The sequence below is a fragment of the Grammomys surdaster genome, unplaced genomic scaffold (genome assembly GCF_004785775.1).
Source record: "Grammomys surdaster isolate TR1022 unplaced genomic scaffold, NIH_TR_1.0 185, whole genome shotgun sequence".
Taxonomy (NCBI): domain Eukaryota; kingdom Metazoa; phylum Chordata; class Mammalia; order Rodentia; family Muridae; genus Grammomys; species Grammomys surdaster.
In genome coordinates this window covers 7769304-7796534 of record NW_021604630.1, presented here as the reverse complement: position 1 = coordinate 7796534, position 27231 = coordinate 7769304, and the positions used below count along the sequence as shown (strand labels likewise).

The window sequence follows — 27231 nt, the reverse complement described above, 5'->3', positions numbered from 1 at the left end:
TCGCTATGGAATACACATTGAACTTTTTGTAGGATGAAGCATAGGTTAATTCACAAAGAAGTCTTAAATTCTACAACATTAAGATGTATGAAGAAGCCTTATAAAAACTCACTAGTTCATAAGATAGCTGTTTAAAACAAGAGGTTGAATGAAGGTTCCCCACATGAGTAAACAATGTTACTCCCAGAAGATATGAGGTGTTGTAATCCCTGTGTAGGTACAGAAAAATCTTCACAAAAGTTATTGAGTGGGGGAGGGGTGTTCACAGAGGTATCCAAAGCAAGGCAGGCTATTGTCACTGGGCTAGGATGCCCCCTCCAAAACTACATGGTAAGGCTGTATTGCTGAAGAAAACACTCACTTTGGTTGTAGTACATAAAGAAATTAAGCTTAAATTGACAAGAAACTCCCTGCTGGGTGGGGACATATTTAATCTTATTTTGTACTGAGCCCTGCATGCTACAACACCAACCTGTAGGGCAAGCTGTATCCTCTGTAACCAACCTCTTAATTGGATTTGAAGCCTGCTCCACAGGAAGGAATTGATGCCTGGTTTTGTAAACAAGGTCAAGCCCCATGGCTATATCCCTAAGGCAACTACTGTTGTTGCTTTGCTAAAATGAGCATGATGTCTAGCTGCCTTCTAAAATAGAGTTATGCTGCCCTCAACCTTGTTCGGGAAAGCTTCTTCTTCTATTGTGTGGTAGTTACTGCAGAGACACGTTAACTATTTAAAGGGCTGAAAATTAGCAACAGCGGCGGCTCAACTGAAGATGGCATATCTTTATACACCTACCCCATCAGGGCTCCAGGACATTTGCAGAAAAGGAGGTGGGAATTTAAGAGCTGGATGGTGGGAGGAGTGGTAAGAAGTGTTGTCTTGACTGTTGCTCATGTGAACTCACTGCAGCTATAGTTATCTGCAGGAAACCTTGTTTAAGATGAAGCAAAAAGATTCAGGATGGAAGGGGAAAGTACTACGTGGTCAGATCACTCACTTAGGAGCTATTAGTAGTTGATGTGTTCTAAGGAAGGAGAGTGGTTCTCTTTGTGAGAGGTGTGGCCACTAGGCAATTAAAGTTGGCTCAGTAGATGATCCCACACCATTGTGGCAGTAAATGTACTCAGTTGTTTAATATATATACATATATAAATATATATATAAATATACATATATATATATTAAACATGTATATAGTATATATATATTATCTATTATATGTTACATTATACATTATATATTATATGTGTGTGTGTGTAGGGGTGGTTGAGTCTTAATATAATTAAATTGAGCAGGAAGTGTGTTATAGGTTTCTGAAGGAGGATATAATTAAGGTACATTGTATGGTAAGAATATGAATTTTTCAAAGAAAAAATTAAAAGTAAGTATTTAAAAATCATTTCAAGCCGGGCAGTGGTGGCACACGCCTTTAATCCCAGTACTTGGGAGGCAGAGGCAGGCGGATTTCTGAGTTTGAGGCCAGCCTGGTCTACAGAGTGAGTTCCAGGACAGCCAGGACTATACAGAGAAACCCTGTCTCGAAAAAACAAAACAAAACAAAAAAAAATTCAAAAAAATCTTTAAAAAGTATTTTCTGGTCACAATGTGATTAAAAACAAAGTTAAAAATCAAAAGAAATTTTACAAGTACCTTTGAAAACATCATAGAGGAGGAAATAGAGGAGGAATTCAGAAGGGACACTTTATCTGATCTTAAAAATGGAATAAGTAGGGAGACAGAGGAGAGCGTCTCAGACCTTGCTACCCCAAGCAAGGAGAAGGCAGAAGAGAAGACCGTGGCATCTGGGGAGCACCCAGACAGTCAGAACCAGCTCAGCTTTCTGAGCTAGGAGTGCATGACATGCCTGGGAAAGGCAGGAGCGCCTGCCATCGGGCTCCTATTGACTAGCCAGAGAAGTCTGCAACGGCAAATGTGGGCTAACGACCCAACGCAAGATGGCGAGTAAAGAGAAGTTTGAAGATACGGAGGAGCATGTAATCAACGAAGAATATAAAATCTGGAAGAAGAATACGCCGTTTCTGGATGACCTGGTTATGACCCATGCTCTTCAGTGGCCCAGTCTTACTGTCAGTGACTTCCTGAAGTGACTAAACCAGAAGGACAGGATCATGCCCTTCATTGGCTGGTGCTGGGCACTCATACATCTGATGAACAGAATCATCTGGTGGATGCTCAAGTTCACGTTCCCTACGATGATGGACAGTTAGATGCCTCCCATTGTGACAGCGACAAGGGAGAATTTGGTGGCTCTGGTTTTGTAACAGGAAAAAAAAATGAATGTGAAATTAAAATTAATCATGAAGGAGAAGTAAATCATACTTGTTAGATGCCACAGAATCCTCACATCATTGCCACAAAAAACACTATCTTCTGATGTTTTGCCTTTTGACTACACAAAACACTCTGCAAAGCCAGATCCAAGTGGAGAACATAATCCCGATCTTAGATTAAGAGGTCACCAAAAGGAAGGCTATGGTCTTTTCTGGAATTCTACTTTTAGTAAACATCTCCTGAGTGCATCTGGTGACCATACTGTCTGCCTGTAGGATATAAATGGTGGACCAAAGGAAGGCAAAACGGTGGATGCTAAAGCAATCGTTACTGGCCACTCAGCTGTTGTAGAGGACGCGGCCTGGCATCTGCTGCATGAGTCCTTGTTTGGATCTGTTGCTAATGATCAGAAACTTATGATATGGGACACCAGATTCAATACTACATCTAAGCCAAGCCATTTGGTACATTCACATACCGCTGAGGTCAACTGCCTCTCATTCAATCCCTACAGCGAGTTCAGTCTGGCAATCGGCTCTGCAGATAAGACTGTAGCTTTATGGGACCTGCATAATCCGAAACTAAACCTCCACACCTTCGGATCACGTAAGGATGAAATTTTCCAAGTCCACTGGTCTCCACATAATGAAACTAGTCTGACTTCAACTGGTACTGATGGCTGCCTGAATGTGTGAGATTTAAGTAAAACTGGAGAGGAACAATCAGCAGAAGAGGCAGAAGATGGGCCTCCAGAGCTCCTGTTCATTCATGGAGAACACACTGCCAAGATTTCTGACTTCAGTTGGAACTCCAGTGAACCTTGGGTCATTTGCTCTGTGTCTAAAGACAACATCATGCAGGTATGGCAGATGGCTGAAAATAGTTACAATGATGAAGAGTCACATGTCACGACATCGGAACTGGAGGGGCAAGGATCTTAAACCCAAAGTATGAGTTGTTTCTATTGAATGTATTGCTACGTGGATGTTTGATTTGTCAAGTGCCATAAAGACATTGCATAGTAGGAAATGTAAGTAGGATGGCTTCTGGCATTCTTTATCCTCTGATTCTAGCATTTTCAGGTGAGCTGATTTGTACTGTATCATATTGTAGCTATTAGGGAAAAAAAAGAAATGTTACTTAAGAATGGACATCATTGTTTTAATACACACATTGCTGGGTATTGCCTTTGAATCAACTGTCATTTTCTCAAACTTTTAAGTGCTTGCTCAAGTTCCCAAATATGCTAGGATAATTTTTACACTTTTTTCTTCCAATACTTCTTGGTTGACTTTGCAGAAATAAAGTTTTAAAATTAAAAAAAATATGGAATAAGTAGATAAAGCAAAAGCTGTATCAAAGGCAAGGAGTCCATACATTTAAACAAATAAGTTGTTTACTTGACTTCTTCCTTAAAATGAATCACAAGGACTGAGAAAAACAGGAACCAACCTAACTCAAAGAATGAAGTTTGTGGTTAAAGGGACAAAATCATAACCAGTGCCTCTAAAATACAAAGGATCATTAGAGTTACAAAAAAAGAATGTGTCAACAAATTAGAAAACAAGAAATGGAAGTATGGTCCAACCTAATACTTTGTAAAAATTAAACTCTAAGAATATGAAAATCTAGGTAGACCAATAACAAGCCAGGAAATTGAATGAGAAAAGTTTCCAACTAAAGAAAAGGCTAGGGCTGATTGCATCACTGCAGAACTGTAGCATATTTAAAAAGAATTCCAACTTCTCTCAAATAGTTCACCAAATTGAAAGCAAGAGAATTCTCTGGATATATTCTGTGTGCCAACATAGGAAATGTAAATAAAACATCCAATAAAAAAAATACAAATAGTTGACAAACATATAAGAAAATTCTTTAAAGTAATAGCCATCAAGGAAATACAAATCATACAACAGTGAAATACAATCTTGGTTGGATTTTGTCTATTAAATCTCAACAAAAGCAGCAAAGCCTGTTCACGATGGGGAGAAAATAGAGCTCTGTGAATGTGAGTTTTACAGCCATTGTGAACCCATAGGACACTGTGAGAATTTCCCCAAACTTCCAAGCTGGTCTACCACTTGATAGGGCTATGCTATCCCTGCATATATATTCACAGGAAATCATCACTGATCATCTTTGTTGCAACATTTATGATAGTTAACATATAAGCAGTCTAAGTGGCCATTCACAGTTGAATACATATATATATATATTTGTATATGAGATGCATGTATATATGTTTGGGGTATGTATGTACACATGAAGCATTATTGGACCACAGAGAAGAACAAAATCCTGTTATTTTGCTGATTGATGTAGATTGAACTAGAGAATACTATATTAAGTTAATAGATACAGACCTCCCCCCGCAAATCAAGTAATATATGTTCTTTCTCATGGTAAAAATAAACAAAAATATAAACTTTAGAGGAATGGTTCTCAATCTTTCGCAGGGATCCTATATTAGTTACGCTACATATCAGATATTTACATTACAATTCATAATAATAGAAAAGTTACAGCTGTGAAATAACAACCAAACAATTTTATGGTTGAAGGTCACTTCAACATGAAGAACTGTATCAAAGTATCACAGCATTAGGAAGGTTAAGGACCAACCACTGCTTTATAATGACTTGGAACTAAGAGCAACTGAGAAGAGAGATGGGGGACCTTGAATTGAAACAAGGATTTGGTATTTGAACAAGACACTCTATGAGCGTAAGGACACATCACACTGAACCCTGTTAAAATATACCAGCAGTATGCACCAGTAAAAACAAACAACAAAAACAGCTCTAAGTCTCCTATTGGGGAAATTTGTTTTCATGGCATCTATACTGCATCTCAACTCACTCCATTAAGAGCTGCCAATGGCACTCAGGAGCCATGGGTCTCAAGTAACAATCTGAGATGGACAGTGACTCATGCTATCTGTGGCCTTCCAAACCTTGAAGTTTATTTCACACCTCCATTTTTCTCCTAAGATGGATCTCATATGAGGTGAGCTATTGCTGTTCTGCACAAAGTTTCTCCTTCTCATCCAAGACAAACAAGGAAACAGAGAAAAAGTTAGTCTTTAGATTTTCTAATGTTCTAGGACCCTGGCAAGCATGTTAGTGGAGTGCATAAGTGGACAGACAGTGAGTCATTTACCAAGCCAATCAGCCCTGCCTCAAACCTGCCCCTAACTCCAATCTCTCTTCCAATGTGAAGACAGACACAGATTTCCTAGAGACCTGGGTCCTTCACTGAAAAGTAGCACTGTTGAGAAAGACAGTCTCCTCCAACCCCAGACTTGAAGTTCCCTTTCTCCATCTTGGTCTCCATCAAGAGATAGGTGAACGTTTAGACAACAGCCCTCCAGGTCTGCACTACTTAACTGGGAGGAAACACATGAAGCCAAATTGCATACTCCATAATGGCATGAGACTGGTGATCTCTTTCAAACTTTGCTCAAACACAGTAGTCTTGAAGAAATCTTTCTGATTACTGTTCTATTGTGGGGCTGTAGCTTATGCACGGGTGTGGGTCCTGTTGGGTTGAGTTGTGGATCCTGAGAGTCTGTCGCCCCAGGCAGCTAGAGCCGCGGCTCAGGAGGGCAGAAGCGCAGGAATTTAACTGAGTTTACTCCACACAGCAACGGACAGAAGCAGGCTATCAGAAGCCATGGAGCTCCACTCCGGGTGTGGGAGATCCCAGTCTGAAGTCCCGCATGGGCTGGAGCTCTTGGGTTGGAGGTCTCTGGCCGAGGTGGCTAGCTGGAAACCGGCTGGTCTCAGTCCTTGGGCTCCCAAGCACAGCTGAGAGGCCACAGAAGGACTGAGACAGGGCTGGGGGCATATGGGCTATACTGGCCTGCAACCGAAAGGGGTGAGGGGAGAAGCTCCAGCGGTGGCCTGGGGGGTAGTGAGACTCTTGGTCATGGCAACTCACTTGGCTGAGTCATGGCTGGCTCAGCTAGCTTGCTTGAGTTGGCAGGACTCCATGGCTAGAACGAAGAGAAGTTCTCCACAGGAGATTAGTTGGTGGCTCAGTAGTTGAAGACCTTCTCCGCGGTTCTCCGCAGGTGGGCCCCAAGTATGAGAGGTAGACCATGGTTTTAAAAGGCTTATCGTCATGGCGGAAAGTGGATGAAGCTGTACCTGAGGTTAAATACCTTTTGCAAGTAGAAGGAGGGTCTGGGAAGGAATGCTTAATTGGCTACACCCTCTGGCCTTTAGGTATGTCATTAATATGGAGATCTCATGAGGCTCGGTGGCCTGTAGTCATGCCCTCTACCTATGCTATGTGACTGAAAGCCACAAACCTTTCTTTGGGAGGGGCTGTGGATGGCTGATGCTAAGTGAAAGGAACCAAGACCTGGGCGTAAGGTAGAACTCCTACCATCCCTTTAGGGTCACCAGAGTTCGAGGCCTGCACTTGACCAGATACCTAGCTGCCTCTCACAGCCCACTGCCCCACATTCTGTTCCCTCCCTTTTCTCTCCCTTTCATTTTCTTGAAACACACACATGCTTAGAAGTACATACATGCTTGTACATATTAGCGGCTTTGTTTTTTGTTTTGTTTTTGTTTTTATTTATTTATTTATTTATTTATTGCTCCCTCTCTATATGAAAGCTCTATGGTGACAAAGGCCACTGCCACCTCATATGATGGTTTTTTATACTGTTCCTGGTAACAGTACTTGGTACAGAATGGCTGCTTAGTAAATACCAGCTGAGTGGACAACTACAGTGGGCAGTTGTTGGCAAAATGGCTTCTGAAAAGTCCTGCTTAATATGATCTCTGAAGATGGAGTCAGTCAGGCAAAGGTGTCAATCGGAATTAGAGGCTTTTAGACGAGACCAAGGTCCTGTGGCAAGAAGCACATGTCTGGCAGGGATTGGAGATGGGATTAGAGGCCAGGCAGGGCAAGGTGTAGACTGGATTTCCTTGTGAGTACCATTGGAAGGAATATACACAAAGCAGTCATGTAATAATCTGAGTTTGAACATGAGCCGCTGCTTCTGTGTGTAAAACAACTCTTGGCAGAGGATGGAATATAACCAGAGAACAGATGTGAGGCTTGCAGTTGTGAGCAATGCCAGCCAGTATCCACTGAGCACCTAATAAGCCCTGCTCGCAGGATTTTAAACATTATAACACTTTAAACACTTAGTATATTCTTTCAATATTTTATTCTTAAAATTTGCTTTCCTGTATTATAATTCGTTGTCAAATAACATTATATATAAAAAATGTTAGCTCTGTCATAAGGTTACAATGTAGTGAGAATATTACAACACCAAGGTATCCTTTACCTTTAAGGACCACAGTTTATTCAAAATCACTTAGGAGTGGTGTTTGAAGCTAAATTTTACTTTGGCAATGTGTGGGATAACAGGGGTTAAGACTGTTTTAAAAATGAAGCTCAGCTTAGAACTGGGTAAGGAGTTCCAGGCTATTAATGAGAAGATGAGTATATTTAGGAAATATTCAAAGAAGACAAATGCAAACAACACAGCAAACCTGGGAAATGAGGGACTGTGTGAAAGCAGAGGAAAGGGAAACTGATGACATCATCAAGGCTCTGAGAAAGTGGGATGCGGGATGCAGATGACCATATGCAGGCTCTGTCTGTCTCAGCCTCCTGTGACACTCCCTAGGCAGACATGAGTCTGCCTCCCAACTGCTGTAATTGTTACCCGAAAGCCACAGTTTCCCTCTGGCCTGGAGCAATGTCTTCCGAGATTGCTCTTAGCACTATGACTATAACTGTCCATCTTCCAAGTACCCTGGAGATAAGACTCTCCCTTCTTGGGGAACTGAAAGCTCACAGCTGACAGCCACACCTCAAGGTAAGAGAAATCCATTCAGCAAGTCTTGCCCTGAACTCCCTGTGGCATCAGACTAAGGCTAGACTTCATCAAAAGCTACATCTTGCTTAGTTCCTCCTCCTGCCTTCCTTTCTCCAGATTTCTCTAAGAATCATTCTTTGACAAATTACTTACACAAGAATCTCTGTCTTGGCCTCGGCTTCAATGAAAACTGCCTGAAAATTGAAGCCAGGAAACATGGGTCAAGGGACAGAAGAAAGCAGGAGAGGAAATTTTCATTTGGACCTCTTTGTAGGTGCTATCAGTCTTTCCCTAACAAGGTCTGAGGGCACCCCCACCCACCCAGAGCCCCATTTGCACAGTCAGCATCTGACCGCAGTGGGAGAAGGAGGCGGTGGCATGATGAAGAAGTAGATATAGTTCAAGTGCCATGATCTAAAACTGACTTTTGACATCTGTTCTTTAATTTGAGATCCAAGTGCCCATGGAGCTTGTTCTAAGTGTGTTTCATTGGGTGACCTACATTTTAAAATCTAAGTCATTCCCAAATTTAGAAAGGAGAGCCCCTGAGCACCTGGGGATCAGCAAAATATCCCAAACAATTTTTCAAGTGTTTTATTTTTGGCAAAACTTGATTTAGCTCATTTTGCAAGTGCTCGTCTCTTCGGCTTTTTAAGCCCTTGGGCATTTCAAAGGAAATTTAATCCACATGTTCCTTATTCATTTACATTTTAAGTCATAAAAATGTTATTTTTATAAGAGCTGCTTGATATCCAAGAAACTTTCTGAGCCTTTTAAAAAATCTCTTTAAAGTCTTGGTTGGAGCCAGGGAGCAGACGTGCTGTGTGATGCACTACCCAAAGATGTGATCCAGACAGTCTCCACCAGAGACCAACCTCAGAACAATGCTAAGCCACAGCCAGCCAAGAAACTGATGGCAACACGAGGATCGAAAAAGTCGGTCTGGACACCAGAGCATCCTTGAGAAATGCAGGAACAGCCAACAGCCAAGACAACAAAGGTTACAGTGGGCTTCATTAGTATGTTAGTGAAGTGTTTGGGCAAACAAGGAATAGAATATACATACATTACAACAAGCTATCATTTCTGGCAGCTTTCAAAATCTTCTGCAGGACAAAGTCATCTATTACTGCCCAGAGACTCCATGTAGAGAATGTTGTGTCTTTTCTCAGCATTTTATGTACAATCAAAATAGCATCCTTAAGCATTAATAACATATTACAAGTTCTTTTGATAAAGTACAAGGAAAGGCTTAAAATGGTAATTGTAATGTATATCTAATGATATAGAAAAATGTTTACATTAGATTGCTAAGGTTGACAGGGGATACACACCTGTAGACAAATCAGAACTACTTTTTTCTTTTGGACAAATAAAAGTCAGAATCATGTTTATGCATGCTCATGTCGGTTAAACAGTGATTCTCACAGCTAGAATGGGAGTGCTTTTTCTCCGTTTGCTTGGTTAGGCTCACTAACTTTCCTGAACTATGCATGTGTAACTCAAGATGCCTTTCTGTGTCTTAAGTTGTATGGAAAGTATTCCCATAATACTGAAAGGGAGAAATGCCCTTCTCATTCTTCCCCAGGGGTCCAAGCTAGAAGGGGTGCTCAAGCAAGCACAAGATGATCAAATCGTCTGGGAGTCAGTGGAATGTGAGTGATCATTTGCAATGGCTAAATCTGTGGTGACCATGTTTTTCTGAACCCCACATTGGTCACAGGATCTAGCAAGGGGAGGAGTGTGCAGCAGCTTAGATTAGTTTAAATTAGAAGTGTTCTGAGATCCCTAAGGCATATGGTTGTTCTGTCTACAGGGCTTTCGTAATGAAGAAACCATGGAACATCCTAGGAAGAAATAGTAAGAGCTGCTAATTTCCACGGCTGTAGCTAGCTGCTGGTACCTGAAATGAGACCCTTGAGTTTCCCTCATGTTAATGTACGTGGCCATTTCAATTCAAAGAATACTTGCTTCCACTCTTCTGGCACATGGTCAGCTGCTGCTTAACGTTCTGCCTACACAAAATGAGCCCAACTGCCAATATTAATTACCTCAATAATTTTCCAGAAATCTGTAGAGTAAGTACTTCCCATTGAAGAAATGCTGTCTCTGAATATCATCCATACCTTCTGGCTCCTCTACAATCCCCACCAACCTCAGAGCTGGTTTTGAAATATAGGCATTTTCTCTCTGTTCTACTGGGATAGGCCTCTTTGATCACAGGTGGATTAAAGGAAAGCAAAAATATCCTTTCCTCAGTCCCTGTTAACCAAAAGTTTAGATAAATAATCTGTCCTTTAAAAACTGTGACTCAACATTCAGATCGAGTGAACAGGGTAAGTGAGGAATTCAGTTATCATATAAAAATCTATTTATTTCAAAACCTTGGGAAGACTTTTTTGTCTTAAAAATCTGTGATGATTGTATTTCAATATACTGTAGTCTCACTTTCAAGAATAACTAAGTAGATCCATTTTAAATAGGTGTTAACTTCAAAGACTGAAAATAAGAAGTTAAACCAATGAGTTAACATGATTAATTATTTTCTACCTAGTACTTTCTGCTCAGGTTTTGTGTCATATGGGCAGTTCCCACATGCTAACACATCTTTCTTCCCAGGGACATTATTTTCTTCAATAATTTACAGCAGCCCTAGTTGTAGGTAAATATCCCATAAATTGAGTGGCATAAATGAATGTCAAAAGTCTTTCATCTCATCGTAAACCAGCAGAAGGTTTTATTGCCCAATTCTCTGAGAAAAAGGTGTGGGGAGAAAACCCATTAAAAGGGAAATATAAACCAAGACCAAGTTGTGATCACCATAATTTAAAATACTTAAAAATAATGTCTCTAATGCTAAGAAAAACTTGTTTTTCCATTAGAGCCCCAATGATATTATTTTACACTGTTGCTACTACTACATCATGTAAATCCAGACTCAGATGTTTCCAGAAGTCACATGAGAGATTGTACAATATATATGCATATCATGCTGTTTGATGTACAACAGTGTGTTTGAGAGACTTCCAGTTTGAACCTCACCTTGCTTGCATTACAGCTGTGTAAGCACTTGGGATTTTTTTTTTCTTTTAAGACTCAATGTCCATTAAGACAAATGGTGGCAAAACAATATTTCTTTTGTCATTCAAAGACTATTGAGAGTGCAGTGTACCTAGAGGTCCTGCCAGTATCTGCCATCTAGGATGCTAGTCTCTTCTCTCTTCCCCTTAGGAATCAGGCTGGGGATCTGAGCCAGGGGGTTGGGGGGGGGGAATGCCATCAATTTCCCCATCTGAGAAGACCTGCTCACACTCCTGCATTGTGGGTATTATTTACCTCATTGGCTTCCTTCAAGTTAGCTTATCCAAACTCAGTCTGAACATATTCTTTTGTATCTACTGCAGAAAGTAATATTTAGCTACAGATTTGGGGCCAACAGAGCATTTGTGCTCACCACTGCATTTGCACAAAGAAGAGACACCTGCAGTGGACTTCCTACAACAGAATATACTTGTTACAAGAACTATCCCCCATGGCAGCAGACACACGGAGATAATGAGCTCATAAATATTGTCCAGTGGCCTTTCTCTTGCCAAGTATTAAATCGTAAAGGAAGGGGGAAGGGAAAGATTAGAACTGAATATTTACTACAGAGTTCAAATTCAGGGCTTCTTCTAGCTAACTTTTATTATAATTGACCATATTTTAGGCTTGTCAGTCCTCTAATCCCCGCAGCACTTGACACAGTATGTTCTTCAAGGCAGAGACCACTTCCTTACAGGCTCATATCTGGAAGAAAGCAGTGTTCTTCTTTGGATCAATAATAGTCTTTTGCAGCCTTACTTCTTCAAGAGCAATGAGAAAGGATTGTGCTTCTCTGCTTCAAAATTATCCATGCTGAGACTTATTTCCTAGTCCTTTTTCTCTCTCCAGAGACAGCTATGAATACTTGTTGACAATATTTCCCTCCAAATTTATGAATTTAAAATTTCCAATCTTGATACTCCTTCCCAAATACCATCTGTTCCAACGCTTTTTCATCAGACTAATAGTCCACTGTCTAATTATCACTTCACCATCTAATTCTAGCCAGAGTAGGGGATTAAAAGGCATCCACATGTGCTTGGATGGCTTCCAAAGGTGGAGTCTGATTCCTCTCAGCTGCACAATGTACTGTACTCAACGGCTTCTAACAAATAGAACATGGCGATGAGAATGGCCTTGGACTTCCGGTATGTATCATCAAGTTGTTGTGTTGAGCTTTTGTTCTAGTCTTGTGGATCATGTATTCTGTTGGGATGCAGTAGCAAGGATATATGCCATGATTTGAGAGTTTTCAGTTAACCCCATAGAGGGGCCCACATAATGAGAAATAGCATGTGAGGAGGCCATCTTGAAGCACACCCTCCAGCTCGAGTCAAACCATTAAATTATGACAACCATGGGTGACATAGTTTTGCCACCTCATAAAATCTCCTGAACCAAAATGACCTTGCTAAGCTGTTCCTGTATTCCTGACACACAGCAACTATGCAATAAGAGATGCTTGTTATATGAAGCTACTAAGTTTGAGGATCCTATTTTAATGCAAAAGAACTGAGATGGTAAAACGTGTTGTCACAGCCTTTGGGGTCATAGGAACCTATGTATTTCTTTAGTCCCTCCTTTAATTACTCATGAATAGTAGAAACATTTTGCTTTGAATACTTTCATAATTTTTCCCAATAAAATTATGAATTACTCTTCATCTTTTATGGAGTTATTACAAAGCCTCTCTCCCATGGCAAATTTAATTTGGACATTCCAGTCTTCAAGTAGGTATCTACAAACAGGTGAAGCCCCAAAGCAGAATGTCACCCCAGTGGGCATGTCTGTTTCCTTAGCTTGTATTTTCTCTCTATTGTCAGGTTCTGCCTACCAGGCAAGGACTAGTTAGGAGAGAGTGCTGAGAAAGAACAGTCCTTTGAGATACTAGGTGGGGCTGAATACAGAGCCTAAGCAAGAGAAAATGAATTGCCTTTTCTAAACTGGAGAAACTGAGTCTAGTCACCGTGTGCCTGGCTTTGAAGCAAGAGAGGGAGTAAAACCTACCTCCAATTTGAGATTCAAGTCAAAGACATGGCCAATGGGGAAGTCTGCAGGAGGATGACCAAGGGCTGAAGAGGAATTTGTTATCCTAAATAGCATCAAGATGTTCTGAATTATGATTACTCCTTTTCTTGGTAAATATTTTTAATTCTCATTGATCACAGGCTTTTCTGAAGTGTCATGTCATCTGGGATCTTCTCTTTCTATGAAATCACCTTAGGTGATGCTGTACCTCAATAACTCCATGGCTACCCAGACTAGCTTCTAGGCTTCAGATTCAAGTACCCAGGAAAGCTACTGAATCACACAGTAAACCAAATGTAAATCCCTAATCCCACCAATCAGATGTAAGTTTTGTAACTGTGACTTTAGTCCATGGTTTTACTTCCTCAAGTGCCTGTGCCCGCAGTCTAGACATTATTCTTGATTTTTTTCCTGATAACATCTACACTTAGCCAATCAGCAAGTACTACTTAGCTTACTTCCATAGCTTGCCTTTCTCTCTTCTTACATGTCCTACTTACTCAAATGGTCCAATGTGTCTTAGGTCTACTGTCTCCTGCCATGAGACATTTCCTACTCTATAGCTAACTGAAACTGTAAGTGATTCTTCAGACCACATTTACCACTAGTACACTAAAAATGAAATTTCAAATTTTCCCTCTGGCATTACAGAACTTCCCAAGGTCTTGCTTCTGAATTATGTTCCCTCTTTCTTCTTACAGAAATATATACCTTCTCTTTCTGTTCCTCCAGTACCTCTCATACCTTTATCCTCAGGACCTCTGAACTTTCTGTCACTTTCTTACCTTTGTATATTACTCACCTCTTATTCAATTTTTACAGTCAAGCCCCACCTACAATATTATTCCCCAGAGGCTCCGCTCCCAAGCAACTATAGGACTGCCCTTAGCCTGTTACTGCACCATTCACTTCATTTCTCTGCCCAAATCCAACCCTACCATTTCTTTATATACTTATACTTGAATTTTTCTTTTTTTAATTGGATATTTTATCTATTTACATTTCAAATGTTATCCCCTTTCCTGGTTTCCCCTCCGCAAGCCTCCATCCCCTCCCCCTCCCCCTGCTTTGAATTTTATCTTTTACTCAGATCCCAATCAGACAGAACAGTTCTTAACACACAGGACAGACATGATCAGTTCTTATGAAATAATTTAATAAGCTTTGGTCTGTGCTCCTTTGTGAGGCACAGAAGTATCCCCTGGTTTTGTCCTTAGAGTCATCATTTGCTGCTCAGAAATCACCAGTTTGGAAATGAGCAAGAGCTTCTGCCTGTGTATGGACCCAATTATGCATTGAGAGCAATTTAGAGTCTCATTTCCTGAAGCACTGTGATTGGTCTGAGGTGGAATGTTGCTATTCAGAGTGTAGACTGATACCTGCTGAGCCACGGTGCTTCAGCTGGAATAAATAGGAGGAAAGCAAGAAGTGACTGCTGCACAGGACTTGACATTTTGCCTCACAGATTTGAAGGGAAAGGCCAAGCTGTTGAAATAGAATATGTGCATATTGATTATCATGTCTTACACATCCCCTGACTAATATTAATTTGAGAAGAAAATACTCCAGCATTTTTATACCTGAATACCAAGTATTTTTCCCTTACTGTGCACAGCAAACCAAATCTGCATTGACTACAGGCATCTAAAACCCATGTGTGTAATGCATACATAATAATTCCTGGTGGTTAGACAACCAAGCCAAAAAGGTACTTAGGCAGGTCTCTAATAGGTGGTTCTGTTGACAGTTCCAGTTTCTAGGGAACTGATCTCAGTGTGTATGCCCTCACTAGATACTATCAATGCAGAGCAAAAGTGACTCAGCCTGCTAAGTTTTAAAGCATGGCATGGAATATCAACGGAGTCATAGAAATCTTTGATCCTTTCTTCTTTGCCTATAAGACCAGGGGTTCTGAGAATTTCCCAACGCTCTGTACAATGTATAGGGCATACTAATTGGAATTCAAATGCATGTTAACTTACTTATTAACATGTTATAATTCAGCAATTTTTAAATACTCAACCCAGTGAAGGAAAAATTTTCTCTCCTCTTCCACATCATGTTATCTTGTGACATGGAATATAATCACCTACCTTACACGTATATAGAAGTCTGTATTCTGTCCTTTTGCACTGACCTTGATTTTTTTTTGTTAGGGACTGCATTGCATAAATCAACACCATTAAGAAGGGTTTTCCCTGCAACATATGGATTCCCCATTAGAATAGGAGTTAATAAGTGATAGTCCCATGTTTAGAGGTAAGACGACAGTGAGATATATTAATGGAACGTGATTCTGGGGACTAAATGGAAAAATCCTTAAGTGACATCTTCTCTCTACCCATCTTCATCTTTCTTGTATCTCATACCCAAGGGATACACTGACATCACTAGCAAAAGCCATATGCTGTCAAGAGGCTTTAGCATGCGGAGGTGCTCAGGCAGTAACAGCTTTACTACATACATGGCTAGAGTGACCAAGAGCCAGATACGAGGTCATTTCAAATATTGTCAATCAATTTGAGATTTTAGTTTGAAAAAGCTAAAAAAAAAAAAAATGCCCATTAGTAGATTTCTTGATGAGACATTTGAAAAGGGTAAGGTAAATGAAAAATTCAAAAACATTAAGTAGTCCTCTTCAGGCATCAGACAGGGAGACATAAGATTGGGAAAACAAGATATTATCTCTTGAAGTAAGAGGTAATGGGGATATCCAGCTTCTGGATGTTACATGTTAGTATGACCTGCTATTGGTGGTTCTGCCAAAAATGTAGCTTCTGCACTCCTGCTCAAGGCAGCAGCTGAGAGCTAGCCTTGATGCTTTTAGCAATCCTGTATTTGCGTCGTACTGCACATAATTGGGGGTCATCAGGACTAAATATCACCCCCTCACCTTTTAGATCTGTTCCCGAAGCTTGGGTAGACTATGCCCTCTCACATACTTTTTGGAATGAGGAAATACTTGTTGTCCAGGAACAACTGAGGTGAAAAATCTCTATCTTTGTAGAATTAGAATAGATCTCAGAAATCATATACTCTAGCGTGTATAGATCCTACAGAGACGAGAACAAAGTGTTGATAATCACTGAGGCTTCATGAGAGAAACAGAGGGGGTTTACTACAATGTCCTCTCTAATCAGTATCGATCTGACAACATTCCTAATAAAGAGAGCACAAAGAGGAAGAAAGATGACATAAAAAAAAAGTAGGTAGAAAAGCTTCCTGTCTTACAGAAAAGAATGACTGGAAATTTGTCCTCAAGTAAAAAGATAAAGAGTGGCCATCTCTGTATGTGGGGGCAATGTGCCTGTGATATCTGCTGCTCCTTTGTTCTCCAGGGTTGACTCTACTAATCTGGCTAAGCAGGTATCACCTTCCTCCCCAATCCCTCTATGTGCATCCCTCCTGAATCTGTGCACTCAATCAAGAGGTTGGCTTTCACCAATAGAGAAGAACCAATCTTCTTGTTCCTTAGCTAGAGTCTCCAAACAAACTCTCATGAGTAGCCACAACAAAGACTGGGCAGTGTAATCTCTGTAGCGTACATGCTGCCTCCACCTCCAACATGGGTCTCTCCCTTTTGCTGAAATTGTCCTGCAAAGTGCCTCATCTCTTAGGAATAAGTAGCTGCTTTTGAGAAGTTCTGCCTGAAGAGTCTGTACAATGCCAGAGACAATGTTCAGATTTCAAGTCACAATGTCCACGTTGTCCATCTGGTACAGCCAGAAAGGCAAAACAACACATTTGGGTTGAGTCTTGTGAAGAAACAGAAGCTCACCATGCAAGAGCATGAGGCAGGAAAAGGGGCAGTATGAGAAAAGCCCCAGTTCACACACCACTGTCAAATGTGCATACCTTGTCTACTGTATGGGTCAATACATCACAGTGCGCCTTTGATGAGGCACCAAGCTGTGTGAGGTGATATACACACCAATCTTATGTGGTCCTTATAGATGGGCTCCAAGGGAAGCTTGATCACCACTCTAAGGAGAGTTTCTCCTGCGTGGCTCCAGGGTAGGAAACAGAAAGGCTTCTACTTTTGCCCCTGAGAACAGCAGGCCTCTCTAATGTTCCAAAATAGGAACTTGAATGGATAGAAACAGCAAGAGACGGTAAGCCTTGAGCTCAGGGTGTAACAGTAAATTATGGCTCTGCTGGCCCTTTCTTATCTCTGTGGATTCTCCTAAATCCTTGCTTTCTTCCTGCCCTCATAACAACCCTCCCAGTAAACACAGGCTCATCTGGCATGCCAGTACCCACAGCCAACTTCACCAGAGCTCATTTGTCCCTGCAGTGACTCAAATTGTGTCTTTGACCCTCAAGTTTTCCATGCCTTATACTAAAGGAATTTCATCGTAGTAATAAGTGAAAAATCAGCTACAAGTTAAATGTTCTCAAATCTTCCTATGAAATGATGATGTTGTCTTTTAGTTTCAATCTGAACCCCCAAAATAAGTAGACAGCATTCGTATACTTTGAACTGGATAGTTTCATCCTACTGATGTGCATACTCTCCCAGTAGAGCACAGGGCTCTGCCCTCATGAAAGGATTTTCCCTAGAGGCATACCTAACGCACAACATTCCTAATGCTTTCTAACATACACCTATTGAGGAAGGAGGCAGCACCTATTACTGAATTTGCTCTACTAGTTTATGGTGAGTACTGGATACTTGGGCCAGTTATTCTTCAAAAAAAAAAAAAAGAAAAGAAAAAAAGCTATCAAGGCCCCCACTCCTTTTCCCATACCTAGAGCCCAGGACATCCTTCCAGAGATGCTTGGAATCCCAGTTCCCTTAGACAAGCATCTTAGTATACATCTACCTCACTAAAATCCCTTATTCATTCTCCAGAGAATCACACATTACATAGGGTAATTTCTCCTCTTAGGAGAGTCCAGTGGATGTCTAACTTAGACTTCCTAGTAGGCCTTGGGTCCACAGAACCCTGTCAGAGGTGTGCCAAATCAATCCCCTATCTTCCTCCCTGGCTCATATTCTACTCTGTCTGGTCCTTCTCTGAGTAGAGACTATCTTGTAGGAAATAAAGCAAGAGGCCTTACACAAAGCCTTGGCTTGAAGATCCACCAAAAATTAGTCCATATTCCGGTGTCCCTGTGGTAATGCCCATGGGCATATGGGACTCAATGCTCAACCTCCTGCAATCAGAGACCTAGTTGCCTCACCATTAAAAAGGACAGTTTCAAATGAGACCATAACCAAACTCCTGACATCGTGGGATCATCAGCCTGGGTCATCTTTATCTCAGTACTTCTCCACTCTCGGCAAAACAGTCATCTCCAGAGATGATGGGACTCTTATCAGCCACAGAGAGCTTAAGGAAAGCTCAGCTGTTGTGCAGGCTCATTTGTTTACTTTCTGTGCACTCACCCTGATAGCCCCCTTTGGGCTCACTTCCCTTCCTTGTAAACAACTAGCAGTAATTAAACATTCCCTGCTGGAGAAAAAAAGTCTATATAACCTTGGAGAGTCCATAAAAAATGGTCCCACTGCTATGACTTCAAAAAGCTCATGGTCCCTTTGTCAGGCTCTCAACAAGGTCAGTGCATGTCATTGCTATCTTCTTCTGAAGGCCTCTGGCTCGCTTCACATCTGTTCCCTGTCTAATCTTGCAGGAGCATGGAGGTGGTCTTGGCAGCTCAGAGCATCTCACGGTCCCTTAACTGCTTCCTGCCCAGATCATCCAGCCATCCAAGCCTGGATTCTGTTCCCTTTCTGATTTTGCAAAAACTTTCAAGTTTCATCTCTCCTGACTTTCTCATGCTCTCATCCTCCAGCAGCAAGAAACTATTTTGCATCCCTAACTTGGTGACCTCAAAGGATACCTAACAAAGATGAGGTGATTTTTTTTCTTCCAATTTTGAAAAATAGAGAAAAAGTAATTAAGTAAAGGAGTTGTTCAGGAAAAAACAGATACATATACATACACATACACGAATCCATGTCTGCTAAAGAGTAAGAATATTATATTAGCATTGGCATTCTTTATGGAGGCTTTAATTGTGTGGCTATGCATTGGTGTTTGGAGTCATAATGTCCTTTTTTCTAAGTTGTGATCAAGAGTTTTAAATGACTGGTATATTGTGGCGTCTACAGCATTGCTGCTTTTTACCAGTAAGACCACAAGCACATCCATTCTTGTCTCTGAGTCTATTTGCTCATCTGCAGATTGGGAATTATATGTGCTTTGTTTTTCCTTGATGTGCTGAGAGGCCCTTAACATGTGAGCTTTATTCTAAAGCTTTGTATTGTAAGCAGTCAAAAATCCATCCACAGAGAACAGGCTCCATGGAGGACCCTCAGGTATAACACTAGATGGCCCAGGGAAGACAGCATCAGGACCAGACTAGGTTTCAGGCTTTTATGTCTCCATGGCTTCATTTATGCAGCAATGTTTCTCACAAGACCACTCTCTGTATGAGTCTTTGCTGATGATGGTCTATTGGAGGAAGGCAGATTGATAGTAGGGTATGTGATGTGTGATCCTTTCCAGGGAAGTATGTCATATAGGCTTCTGAGTCTGTTAGCTATTTTACCTAATCTGCAATACAGAGTTGTTTGTTTGTTTGTTTGTTTGTTTGTTTTTCTATTCTAGAAAGGAAATATATTCTCTGAATTGCTTGCTTTGGTTCAAAAATACTCAAAGACCCATTTTGCAGAGTCCACCCTCAGAGTGCTTTCTCCTTAGGACCTTTATGGGACAATAAATCCGGGTACTCACTCAGTTATGTCAGCAACAGTTTTGATAAAATATAGGCTCCAAATTAACAAGAAGACCCTCTTCTCCAGATGGGAAATACACATATGGAATGTATTACCTGAACTAGTTGTAAAAGCCAAAATGTAAACAAGTTTAAGGCAGGTTTAGATAGAAAAGTAGTTGAGCAATAAATACATAATGACACTAAATATTTTTAGGAGACATTATATCAACTATTGTAAGGCTCTATGAGGCTGTGTGTGCCCTCAACTCCTGTATACAGAGCTCCTGCCTTGCTCGTTATTGTCAATGCTATACATGGCTTTATGACTGAAATCCCACATCCCAAGCTTTGCTGAGGGCTTTTATCAGCCAAATTCAATCCAGCAAACCATGGCATTGAGTTCTAGACCACCTGGGAGAAAAACAGCCAATGAGTGGGGTAGGTTTACACTTGGTGTTAGCACATCAGGTAATATTTCTACAGCTTAACTTCCTCTTTGTGAAACCCCATAGTCTCAATGAACTGTGAGGTTCCACTTAATGTGAAAGAAAAAAAAAAGAATTCAGAAAACCATGTTGTCACAAGATTGTCTCATTATATGAGAAGCCCAGAGCTGTCACAATATTTTATGAAGGAACAATGTGCTTGTATCTGACCTCAATCTCAGATATGGCCTCCAGGTTTATATGTGTAGAGTTGAATTAGATGTTGAAAGGCAGACCACATTTCTAGGGCAGTGGACACAGACCAAATCAATGGCAATTTGCGTCTAAAAGGAAACTTCAAACACTTACTGAAAATGCACTAAGTGTACTCTCCCATGATCTAAAATAAGCTAATCAAACATGATATATGGTCTAGTCCTGGGCAATGTGTTTGTATAAATAGCATCACAGTAGACCAGCAATGTGCAGGACTAACATACCTGCCGCCATGCTGCTCTGCAGTGGAGAGTTTTGGTGTTTCAACAGAGATGCTATGACTGCGGTGCCTAAAATATCAAGGCACAATCATGTCCTTTAGAGAAAGGTTTGCTAATTCTTTCTTTTTTTTTGGATACTTTATTTATTTACATTTCAGATGGACATCCCCTTTCCCTGCCTAAAAACCCCCTATCCAGTCCCCCCTCCTCCTTTTTGCTTTTATACCATTTTAATTATATGCAAGTATTAAGATCAGTTCTGGGTTGAGGAACTAGCAATACAATAGATGCAAATAGTCAAGGAACAAGCAAGAAAATAAACACAAATAGTCAAAGAACAAATAAGGCAATAAACAAAGTTCTGTGAACATTCCCGAGATCACTGTTTCTAAGGGCTTATCAGGATGACCAAAATATCTGAGCCAACTTCCCTGTCCTAGCCCAAAGTCCTTTTCATGTCTGAAGCCCACTTTCTTGTTCTAATCTAAGATTTAAATTCCTGCCTAAAATTAGTTCTTTATTCTAGCCTAATACTTAGATTTCTGCCTGAAATTGCTTCTTTGTTCTAACCTAAGATTTAGATTCCTGCCTGAAATTAATTCTTTGTTCTAGCCTAATATTTAAATTTCTGCCTGAAATTACTTCTTTGTTCTAGCCTAATGTCAGCTTCCTGCCTGAAGCCCACTTCCTTGTCCTTGGCCAATGTCATATTCCTGTCAAGCAGCCCATTTCTTTGCCCTTGGCCCATGTCAGATTCTTGCCAAACAGCCCCAAAGGCTCTCCACCTCTTCTCTTTTTTTATTTCATAAGCAAAACTGAGCCTGTCTTAGGCCATTCTTCCAAGAATGCCTTCCTTGCCTGTCATAGAATATAAATTATCATTTCTGTCTGAACTTATTCTCATCAGCACAACAAGGATATTTTATTCTTGAAGGAATGGAGTAAGTTTGCTCATGAACACGAGGAGAGGCTATGTGAAATGCTGTAAATGAATATTACATGGTTTTCAGCTAAGAAAACGTCAATATATTGGTTACAGGAAGAAATCTGCTAGGGAGGTTTAATATTGAAATCCACCGAATAACACGCACCCACCCCTATCCACCCATATACACATTGTAACACTTTTTTATTTCTAGCTTGTTTTTGTGCCTCTGTTGCATAATTTTCAACAGATAAATGCTTTGTATTTCTAGAACAAAAGTGGTCATCTTTGCCCCCTGTGTAGAACCCATCTACGCATATGAATGTTATAAGGTTATTACGCCTAAGCCATGAAATGTACTCAAGATGTGGACATACAATTCTCTCAAATGGCAGGAAAGAGTACTTACTTACTGCTCATTGCAACACATTGAACTTCTGACAGCTCTAGTATCACACTATACATATATTTAAAGTTTTATTTTTTTATTCATTTTTCTCTAAGTCTGCCTTTTGAGCTAGGTTGTAGCTCAGTTTTAGAATACTTCCTAAATCATACCAAGCCATGGGCTTGGGTCTCAGCACCTCATACATGCAAGGCACAAGTACCTATGGAGCAGCATCAAAGCTAGAGGGATGTAAAGACATATGCATGGAGCAACCAGGACTCCAAGAGCTGCATACAGCAGTAGTTCTGGCATTAGAAGAGTGGGAAAACACAGTGTGACTACAGAGTACACTATGTTGGCACATGTAGAGCAACTATGGAGTAGGCCCCTGGAGTAATAACTTGTGCTAAGTGGTTATAGCCGAAGTATGTAGAACACATGCAGATTTGAGAGCTATGGAGATCCCACCCCAGATCATCACACTAGCAATAAAAGTGCCTTTCTGAAGCTTATACCATCCGAATCTTTCTCTTTGAGGTTAGTGGCAAGGATGCATTTTATTACATCAGTGGCAAAAGATTCTGGTATCATCTACATCAGAAGCAAGCTGCTGAGGACCATGGGGCACCCTTTGTGTGGCTGATATCCTCTTCCTTCTTTGTTTCTAGCCATCCCCAGGCACCTTAAATGTCTCCCCGGAAGTCCTTTGTATGTGGCAATTTGGAAGTTTTCCCATTTTGTGCTGCTACTTTTTTTAATGGGTCCTCCAAAGGCCATATTTGTTTATAAATAGCATAAGCAGATGCCTTCTGTTTCTGGAGAGAGATGAGATTGGAGGCTCCTGGTTCTACCATCCTGTTGATGCTCCTTTCTCCCTGCCGTAGTCCAGATTTTACATTTCTGCTCCCTAGAATTTCGACTCCATCAATTTCCACTGTCTAAAGCCAACAAGTGTGTGACACTTTGTCGTAACAGTCATAAAATATAAAACATTGAATTAAATCTCAATTTTTGGTACAAAATGCTATACACACATGATCTGTCTCATGGTGCTGCTGTTACAGCTGGAATCCTGGAAGGAAACCCTTTCTTTTCTCAATTTTTAGGAGTGCTTCAGATCAAATCCAACTTACTTCCTATACCTGAGAGGACAGGCTACTCTTCCCCAACTGACAATAACTATGTCTTGTAAGCCCCAATAAATATTTCAAAAAATTTTAAAAATCAATGTTTTTGTAAAAGCACATTTATTTTACAATGGATTGAAGTGACTTTCCTTAGAAATATATATAACATATATAATATTCCTTAGAGATATATATGACACTTCTCTTTCCCCTGAGTATACTGTAGCTTAAGAAACCAAAGCTCTTATTCCCAAGACAATAATGTAGTGCACTACTCATTAACTCTGGCACCTGAACCCCAACTATACCAATCTGCCAAATCAAATAAAAGCCAGGTAGACCAGCATCTTTTAAGAAATGTAGACTCCTAATACAAGTCGTGGCTCCATCACTGGTACCTAACACTGATGATGAGAACAGGAGTTTAGGGCCTTTAAAGTTATAAACTGAGCTCCACAATTTTTATTCATCGTTGGATACAAAATACTGTGTGAATGTAGATTAGAAGGTGGTCCCTTCAGGTCCCACCACCCCTCACACTTCCCCCCATAGTTATTCACAGCTCGTTTTCCCTCCTCAGTTTTCTAGGTGAGGGTTTGGAGAACTAGGCTCTTTGGGCTTTAGGTTCTGGGAGGAATGCAGTGAAATTTTTGGCACTCTCTATTGAGTGATTTACACGATGCTTCCATTGGGCCGTTTGCTTTATGCTTATGTGGCAGGCAGAACTTCTGCTTGGGAGACGATCATTTTAGATTTGCATTTGCTGGTCCTTCTGGACCCTGTAACTTTAACATTTGAATGAAAAGCATCCTTCCCTGAGAGGCTGCTATAGTGTTCTTTGAAAGAACAAATAGCTGTTTTCTTTGGGAGGAATCACGAAAAAGGAAGGAGTGTACATTTTAAGACTGGCAAAGGAAATAGCCAGGTAAAATAACTTGGAAATATGCTAGCAATTTCTTCCAGGACCATGATCTATGAAGACCAAAGTATTAAAACCAGGATCACTGAAGGTCTCTAATGAGCAGTGAACTCCACTTAGGCACCTGGTTGAAGTTTCTCTGATATCTAATGCTAATAGCTTGTTCAGTTCAGAGCATGGACTGTCCTGGCTGAGCAGAAGAAAGTAGTTACCCTGAGGGTGGCAGCCCTGAAGCACAACTGTTCATGGAATCTTTGTCAGATCTATCCTCTAGTGACAAGCTAGCTAATGTACAAAGAAGGATTTCAGTCAGTAGAGAGGGGCAAGATCAGAGTTACGTTCCTGTAATTTAGACAAGCATAGCCTATCAAGTGTACTTCCACTCTCTGGAAAGCTACAAAGTTAACTTGGGACCTGCAAGGTGAGGGGTCAAGACATTAAAAAAAAATATCAGAGGACCTGCAGTTAACAGGGTTCATGTCTGCAAGCATGGATTTTCAAAAGTAACCCTGGGTTCACACACCAAGTACTGAGTTGGGCTCCTTTTTATCTTTTGTAGTCTAGGGTTATAGGTGATTTCATGGTAGTCAGTCATCCTGTGTGGTACCATGGGAAGAAAAGCCATGGGATTCCACTTCTATCATTGAAGAGGTAAGTTGTTAAGTCTGGGATTTCTCTGAGTGGACATTATATTAACTAGGATCCATGTAACAGACTGAGGGTACAATGAAGAACTTAACAAAGGTTGCTCAATGAACAGGTCAAAAAGAACATCCTGGGATGCCTAAGCATTCCACAGTAGCAAAAAAAAAATGGAGCCTGTTATCATGACTGACCTTGGGAAGAGTGGCCACACAAAGCTTAAAGAGCTGCAGTGTAAGGGGAGGTGCCTTTTGCTGTTGATGGTCGACTATTGGGTGCAACAGCAGGAAGGCAGTGGGGGCATAAGCCCTAGGTCCCTTCCTCTTACCATCCGTGTCCCTTGCATATGCCCTACTAGAAGCAAGAGTCGTGAGGAGTACTAGGCAAAGATGTCCTGGTGGTGCTGTCTATATAAAGCATCCTTCTTTAGGAGAGAGAATTTGGGGTGGTGAGGGAAGCAAAAAGTAACTCAGGGCACAATTACCGAAATGTGAAAGAAACTCCCCCTTTGTAAAAGACTGTAAGGGTGGAAGTTCCCTTCAGATGAACCACTTTTGTTCTGCTGAGGGTCACTCTCTGATGTTCTACCTCTTCCCTAGCCTGTGTGTTCACCCTGGGAACTGTCCTAATGTAGGGCAGATAACTATTCCTTTCTGAGGTAGCGGAATAATAAAGAAGGGTATTGTTGCCAGAAATACACAGAACTTGAAATAAACCTTGATATGAAAGTGCTGTTTCTGTAAAGAAGTGTGCCAATTGACAGAAAGGACAAATTGTATGACAAAAGGGAAGGAAACAAAAGGATAAAAGGTGTCAGGCTGGAAACAAGGGCTTCCTCCGAGTGCCTGGAGGGGCTTGTAGCATGCCTGCCTAATATAGAAGACTTTCCCAGCTCTGTCAGTGTGATGACAAACAAGGGTGAGTGTAAGGGTGGGAAGCAGGATTGGTACCTTGGAACCTGATATAGTGGCTGCTGTAGCCCAGGATGATGTCCCAGATGCAATAGACAAATGCCCAGATTGGTACAACCAGTGACCCAATACATTGCAAAGGAAATGTCACCATGAACCGAGAGCTGATCCCAATCTGGTTTCCTCACTTGACATGTGTATGACAAGCTTGGAAAGTATCCTCCTGTCTCAGCTTTAAAGAGCCTACTACTTAGATACAGAGATAAGACATAGAAGACAAAGTCAAATGAACTCAGTACTGTGTCCCAGGAGTTATCTGGGCTAGAGAGACATCTAGATTTCTGTGGGTAGCTATGTAAGTTAGTAGCAATTGGCATCTGACCTGAAGAGGAGGATGAAGCTCTACAAAGCAGAAAGAACATCAGCAATGCTTCCTTAGGTGAAAGGCACAAGAACAAAATGATGAGTTACTCATTTGACTGGAGAAGAGGGTACGAATATGTTTGGCCTGTGTGGTGATTTGAATATACTTGGCCCAGGGAGTGATACTAGTGGGAGGTGTGGCCTTGTTGGAGGAAGTGTGTCCCTGTAGGGCTGGGCTTTGAGATCCTCCTCCTAGCTGCCTAAGGACAGTCTGCTCCTGGCTTCCTTTGGATGAAGATGTAGAGCTCTCAGCTCCTCCAGCACCACGCCTGCCTGGACACTGCTATGCTTCCTGCAACAACGACAATGAACTGAGACTCTGGACCTGGAAGCAAGACCCAATTAAATGTTTTCCTTTATAAGAGTTGCCATGGTCATGGTGTCTGTTCACAGCAGTAGCCCAAACTGAGACAGCATGAGAAAGGAGGTGGTAGACATGGGTCAAGAAAGTTACTGCCACTATGAGTGCCAGAAACATTGCATGCAAACCACAGGCAAAGAGGAAAGTAAGGAATCAGCTAGCCGGAAAGAGTTCAGCCATAAGTATGGAGATGTGCAATAGCGTTATCTCAGAGTAAATGGAAGATGACTCAAGAAACACTGTAGGAAAAAGACCTTGTTGAGTTAGGCACAGAGGCTTATGTCTGTAACTTCATCACTCAGGGGACAAGGTGGAAGGATCTCAAGCTCCAGAAAAGCCTGGGTTATTCAGAAAGACCCAGTCTCAAACATAGATATACAGGAACCTTGCCAACTAGAGGGAAGTCTCAGATAAAGAACTAATGACTATGACTCTGAAAATGAAGATGGTATAGAGAAACAGCAAGGGTGGTGACTGTGGTAAAAATAAATACTAAAAGCATAGGCTTTAAGTTGCCCAAGAAGAAAGCACCTGAGGTCATCTTCAAGCTAATCCTCTACCAGACTTTAAGGGCTCATTCATTGAGACTACTGATTGTCCTTTTGCCTCAAACTCCAAAGCTAAGACTCACCACAAGCAA

General features: G+C 41.0%; 1 pseudogene; it reads left to right on the top strand.

Annotated features, from left to right (window-relative positions):
• The first annotated feature begins 1956 nt into the window (after positions 1 to 1956).
• On the top strand, positions 1957 to 3274 carry LOC114621972 (annotated as a pseudogene).
• Positions 3275 to 27231: the final 23957 nt, after the last annotated feature.